This window comes from Nicotiana tomentosiformis, chromosome 6, assembly GCF_000390325.3.
Source record: "Nicotiana tomentosiformis chromosome 6, ASM39032v3, whole genome shotgun sequence".
Classification (NCBI taxonomy): domain Eukaryota; kingdom Viridiplantae; phylum Streptophyta; class Magnoliopsida; order Solanales; family Solanaceae; genus Nicotiana; species Nicotiana tomentosiformis.
The window spans coordinates 14,740,834-14,748,353 of NC_090817.1; positions in this window are offsets into that span (position 1 = coordinate 14,740,834).

Here is a 7,520-nt window from a genome sequence, read left to right on the forward strand (position 1 = left end):
ATGTGGATGGGTTTCGTGAATTAATTCTTGTAGAGACCCACAGTTTTCGGTATTCTATTCATCCGGGTGCAACCAAAATGTATCAAGATTTGAGACAACATTATTGGAGGAGGATAATGAAGAAGGATATAGTTGCATATGTACCTCGGTGTCTAAATTGTCAGCAAGTCAAGTACGAACATCAGGGACCTGGTGGTTTACTTCAGAAGTTAGAAATTCCTGAGTGGAAGTGGGAGTGTATCACTATGGATTTTGTTGTTGGACTCTCACGGTCTCAGAGGAAGTTTGATGCAGTATGCGTCATTGTGGACAGGTTGACCAAGTCAGCAAATTTCATTCAAGTAGGAGTTACCTATTCTTCAGAGCGGCTAGCGGGGATTTATATTCGCGAGATTGTCTGCCTTACGGTGTGCCTGTGTCTATCATTTCTGATCGAGGTACGCAGTTCACCTCGCATTTCTGGAGGGCTGTACAACGTGAGTTAGGCACGCGGGTTGAGTTGACTACATCATTTCATCCTCATACGGACGGACAGTCCGAGCGCACTATTCAGATATTGGAAGATATGTTTCGCACTTGTGTTATAGACTTTGGAGGTTCTTGGGATCAGTTCTTGCCACTTGCAGAGTTTGCCTATAATAACAACAACCAGTTGAGCATTCATATGGCTCCGTATGAAGCATTATATGGGAGGTGATTTCATTCGCCAGTTGGCTGGTTAGAACCGGGAGAGGCTTGGTTGTTGGGTACCGATTTGGTACAGAATGCCTTGGATAAGGTCAAGATTATCCAGGATCGACTTCGCACCGCTCAATCTAAGAAAAAATGTTATGCTGGTTGTAAAGTTCGTGATGTTGCATTCATGGTTGGAGAAAGAGTATTGCTCTGAGTTTCACCTATAAAGTGTGTAATGATGTTCGTAAAGAAGGTCAAGTTGAGCCATAGGTATATTAGACCCTTTGAAATTCTTGAAAGGGTGGGTGAAGTAGCCTACATGCTTGCACTACCACCTAGTTTATCAGCAGTTCATCCAGTGTTCCATGTGTCTATGCTCCGAAAATATCATGGTGATCCGTCCAATGTATTAGATTTCAGCTAAGTTCAATTGGACAAGGATTTGACTCATGAAGAGGAGCCGGTAGCTATTCTATCCCCGTAGGTCCGAGAGTTGAGGTCTAAGAGTTATCCTTCAGTTTGGGTGCAATGGAGAGGTCAGTTGATTGAGGTATCTACCTGGGAGTCTAAGTCGTACATGCAGAGTAGATATCCACACCTTTTCACCCGCTCAGGTAATTTTCTAATTCCATTCGAGGACGAACGTTTGTTTTAGAGGTGGAGAATGTGATGACCCAATATGTTATTTTTAATTTTAAACATTCATTTATATGTTCTGAGACCTTGAATAGCACCCTTCAGCATCCCTCGATTTGCGGGTGCAGTCCGTAAATTTTTTTGGAAAGTTTTTATGTAAACAATTAATTAAAATGTGAAATGGAGTTTCAAAACTCATTTGAGTTGACTTTGATCAACGTTTTGAGCAAACGGACCCAGATCAGTATTTTTACAGTTTTGATAGATCCGTATCGTGATTTGGGACTTAGGCGTATGCCCGAAATCGAATTCGAAGGTCCCTACCTCGAATTATCGCCATTTAACAGAAACTAAAAATCTAAAGACTAAAGATTTTCAAAGTTAGACCGTGAATTTGACTTTATTAATATTAGGCTCGGATTGATATTTCGAGAGTTACAATAGCTCCGTTAAGTCATTTATGACATGTGAGCCAAATTTGAAATCATTCCGGATTCATTTAATACGTTTCGATACAAGTTTTGTAATGTTGAAAAGTTTGAAACTCATAAGCCCGAATTGAGGTGTGAATTGTAATTTAGATGTTATTTGACGTGATTTGAGACCCTGAGTAAGTTCGTATGATGTTTTAGGACTTGTTGGTATATTTGGTTGAGGTCCCCAGGGTCTCGGGTGGATTAACAGAATTTAATTTGGATATTCTAAAATATTTCGACGTCGTTTCTTCAAGAATAAGTCGTATCATATTAAGCAAATGAGCTCCAAATTCGGTTTTGATTGAATAATTATATTAGTATTGAAATTTCGGAACCATAGCAAAAAGAATCATCAAATTTGGACATTGTATGAGAGAGTTATGCCCATTTCCGTGCTGGGATAAATTTCCCGTCGTCAGCGTCCAGGGTAGCGTGGGGCACTATTCCTAGCACTGGGACTTCTGGAGTTCTGGAAACGGCGCCACAGGCAGTGCCCCATGCCACCTGTGGCGCTACAGACATAAAACCCCTATAAAACAAGGAGTTTTGCCATTTATATTATTTATTGAAGTAGTTTTACATTTAAGTGTTAGTAAATTATATTGTTGGAGCGGGTTGCACGCCGCAAAGGAATTTATTTGAAAGCTTATATTGTTGGATCGGGTTGCACGTCGCAACAAAATTTATTTGAATAATTATATTGTTGAATCGGGTTGCACGCTACATCGGATATTATTTTAATTTTATATTGTTGGAGCGGGTTGCACGCCGCAACGAAATTTAATTGAAGGATTATATTGTGGGAACGGGTTGCACACCGCAATAGAATGATAAAAGAAATAATTGGTTGTGACTACTGAATTGACTTCAATTATTGATATAATTTTTCGGCTTACCTCTATTCTTGTTATTATTATTACTATTTCGTACAGGTTAAATGTAAGCGACTTGCCTTAGCCTCGTCACTACTTCGTCGAGGTTAGGCTCAGCACTTACAGAGTACATGGGGTCGGTTGTACTCATACTATACTCTTCACTTCTTGTGCAGATACCGGAGTTGGTCCCAACGACGTTTTGTAGATTTGCTCAGATTCAGCTATCAGAGGAGTCTTGAGGTATAGCTGCACGGCTTTCGCAGCTCTGAAATCCCCTTTTACTTTATCTTAGTTGTGTGATTTCTTTCAGACAACTTTGTTTTTATTCAAACCCTTGTTTGTATTATTCTAGAAGCTCGTGCACTTGTGACACCAGCTCTGAGATGGTATTTCGATATCGTTTTTATTTGGTTTCTTTACTATTTAATTAAAATGAATTGTTAAAAATGGTTAAATTATTCTAACGTTGGCTTGCCTAGCAAGTAAAGTGTTAGGCGCCATCACGGTCACGAAGGTTAGAATTTTGGGTCGTGACAAGTTGGTATCAGAGCACTAGGTTACCTAGGTCTCACGAGTCATGAGCAAGCTTAGTAGAGTATGAAGGATCGGTACGGAGACGTCTGTACTTATCTTTCAGAGGCTATGGAGTTTAGGAACAATTTCACTTCTATTCTTCTCTGTCATACAATTTTATTCTATCATTGATGAACGAACTCTTATATCATTGTTCTCTTGCAAATGGAGAGAACACGCACTGTGTTTACAGCCGGACAGGAGTCGGAGCCCCCAGTGACAGTTGCGACTAGGGGCAGAGGTCGAGGCCGAGATCGCGCCAGAGGCCTAGGCAGAGGCAGAGGTAGAGCTCAGTCTAGAGCCTGAGTAGCTCAGAAACTGGGCGAGATTCTCCTCGAGGGATGGTGCAGTAATGGGCATCTTAGGTGCCTCCTTTCCAATTGGAGCTACTGGTGGCTCCTCTATAGCAGCTCGTGCGGGTGCTCTAGCTGCACCACATGGACGTCCTCGTCCTCTACCCCGGCCCAGGCCTCTCGTGGATCTAGCAAGGGGCGCAAGTGTCTGGTCATCTGATCCAGCTGTACGTGTCCTCACCATCTGTGCGAGAGTAAAAAGACAAAAATTTAGAATCCGAAGTCAAATATTTCGCACGATAAGAAAACAAGGAAGTGAAGCTTTCCTAACAGTTCCATAGCCTCTCGAAGATAAGTACAAACGTCTCCATACCGATCCGCGAGACTCTACTAAACTTGCTTGTGACTCATAACACCTATGAACCTAGAGCTCTGATACCAACTTGTCATGACCCCAATTTCCATCCGTAGGATGTCGTGACGGCACCTAGTATCCAAGACTAGGTAAGCCTAACAAGTATGCGGAATAACTAAAATATTAAGCTAAAACTCAAAACGCCAACAACTGAAATAAATAAAAACTGCAACTCAAGTATAAATAACTCCCAAAACTTGATAGATATAAGTTACAAGATCTAAAGAGAAATACTAAATATCCCTATACATCAGAGTCTAATGGGGATAAGTAAACAACATGATAAAAATAGAGGCGGACTCCGAGGTCTGCAGACGCTGGCAGATATACCTTAAAGTCTCCACGTATAGACTAGCTCATGGGTACCTGGTCTGGTAGGTAGTACCTGGATCTGCACAAAAAGATGTGCAGAAGCCTAGTATGAGTACACCACAATGGTACCCAGTAAGTGCCAACCCTAATCTCGGTAGAGTAGTAACGAGATCAGGTCAGGGCCCTACTGGAAATAATAGGAAACAAGGCAGAAGATATAATAATATAATGAAATGACTGAGAAGTGAAACAATGAGAATTTATGGAAGGTAATAACACAGAATCAAAGAAAGACGAATAAAAAATGAAAGGAAAGCACAAATTTTACAAGTTGCGGAACAATAACAACAACAACAATATAACAAATAGAGAAAATCAACAGGGACACTCTCGATGTACCGCCTCGTAGTCCAAAAAGTAAATATCTCACTATCTTCATTTATATCACCGGGGGAGCCTTTATATTTTATTTTGAAAAATTATTTTACCGAAATAACATCCCGCGTTTTAGCCAACCTTATCACACCGCATGACTTCTAGTAGTTCCCCTACTAGACACGCGTATAATGATAACCTTATCTCACCGCATGCGTTTCAACACCCAGACCTTATACCACCGCATGCGTATCAATAATCACAACGGCATGCCAGAAACCTCGTGAAAACAATAAAACCCGCACGTCAGAAACCTCGTGCAATAACGAAACAATCATCTCAACAATAATCACGGAAATCAAAACATAACAACTTAAACAATGATATTTCAAGGATAGAAATGTCAAGTAAAGAATCCCACAGTTAAACATGATGACTATACATGCTAAAGTAACTCAGTTAAGGCATAAAAAGGAAACTACTAGATAAAACCAAAATTTAAATATTTAGCGCATGTACGCACTCGTCGCCTCGCGTACACGGCCCTCATATATCACAAATTGTCATAACAATACCTAATCCTAAGGGGGATTTCCCCCACACAAGGTTAGACAAGTCACTTACCTCAAACCTCGCTCAATCAATCGATAAGAAGGCCTTTCTCTCGATTTTCCAACTCTGATCGGCTTGAATCTAGCCAAAATAATTTCATACTATAAATATAACTATAGGAGACTAATTTAAATAATGAAATTACGACTTTAGCAAAGAATTGAAAAATCGCACCAAAAAGTCGATTCGGGCTCATGTCTCGAAACCCGACCAAAGTTATAAATACCGAATGCCCATTCGATATCGAGTCCAACCATACAAGAATTATGCAAATCCGACCTCATTTGGCCTTTCAAAATTCAAAAATTTGGTCTAAGAACTTTACATCTTCCCCCCCCCCCTAATTTCTCAACCAAAATCCTTAATTGAATGAAGAAATTAATGATAGATTAGTAGAAATTAATCAAAAAATGAGTCAAGAATCCTTATCGAAATCTTTTCTCTGAAAATTCCCCAAAATCTCGCCTCAATCCTGTCACAACCCAAAATCCTAACCTGTCGTGATGGCGCCTATCTCGATACTAGGCAAGTCGACAACCTAAATAAACCACAATTTATTTTAAGTTTGAAAATATAAATTTTAAACACAATCTACAAGTCTAGGAAATACTGATACACACACTCCCAAAATCTGGTGTCAATGAGTACATGAGCATCTATACATTACAAATATGGAAAACGTGGTCTATAATAATCTGAGACCAAATACAATAAACAAAAGTATAGGGAAGGGGAGACAAGGTTTGCGAAATATGGGAGCTACCTCTGAATCTCCGAAAAATCGACTGTGTGAAATAATCAACACCCACTGTATCCGGAATCACCTGGATATGCACACGAAGTGCAGGGTGTAGTATGAGTATAACCAACTCAGTAAGTAACAATAATAAATAAAGGACTGAAAGTAGTAACGAGCTTCTCAGCTAAGTCCAAATACAGTACTTTCCAATATAAAAGAATAGGCATGCTCTCAAGTTCAACATTTAAGATTTCAGTGAAATTTCATATCAAGTTTGACCGAAACAGAAAATAATATTGTTCTGAAATTTTCGAAATAATGATATATGACAGCGGAAATGCAGCAAATAATGAAATCAATGCATCCTCTCAGAGTAACAGTCACTCAGTCCTCCCATTCACTCCAACCTCACAGTCACTCTTTCCTTACAGTCAATCATTCCTCACAGTCACTCATCACTCGACACTCGGCACTAGCACTCAGTAGGTACCTGCGCTTACTGGGGTGTATACAGACTCCGGAGGGGCTCCTTCAGCCCAAGCACTATATCAAGCCAATCATGGCATAAATCAATAAAAAATATGCTGCGGCGTGCAGCCCGATCCATAAATATCCTCACAATTAGGCCCTCGGCCTCACTTAGTCATCAACCTCTCCAGTCTCTCGGGCTCAAGATGTCATGATAATCAGCCCCAAATGATAATATGATGCATTAATAAATAGCAATAGAGACTGAGATATGATATGAAATGAATGAACACGACTGAGTGTGAAATTACAATTTGAACATATAATTCAACCATAGAAATGACCCCAATGGGTACCAATAATAACAGCATACGTCTACGCATGATTTTTAATACAAGTCTCAGCTCAATTTTTCCTAACACGTAGAGAATGTATGGATATCAACAGATAATTCAACTACACAGTCCCATGGAACTTGACCAAGTCACAATTCTTACGGTACACGCCCACACGTCTGTCACCTAGTATGTGCGTCACCTCAAAACCTCATCACATAATACATAATCCGGAGTTTCATTTCCTCAGGACCAAATTTAAAACTATTACTTACCTCAAGCTATGTAATTCTTTATTCTGCAATATTTTTTCTCGTTAATTGGCCTCCAAATACCTCAAATCTAGCCACAAATAATTCGATTCAGTCAATAAAGTTTATTAGAATTAGTTCCATAAGAAAATTCTAATTTTCCAACAAAATCCGAAATTTAGCTCAAAAATCGCCCGTAGGGCCCACGTATCGAAATCTGAAAAAAATTACAAAATCCAAAAGCCCATTCAACCACGAGTCTAACCATACCAATTTTACCAAAATTCGACCTCAACTCGGCCCTCAAATCTTCAATTTAAACCAAGAGTGTTTTCTAAAATTTCCAACTTAATTCACCCATTAAATGATAAAAATAACTATGGATTCGGGTAATTTAACCAATATTGAGTTAAAAACACTTATCCCATTGTTTTCTCTGAAAATCTCTTCAAAATTGCCTCAATCCGAGCTCCAAATCGGTAATA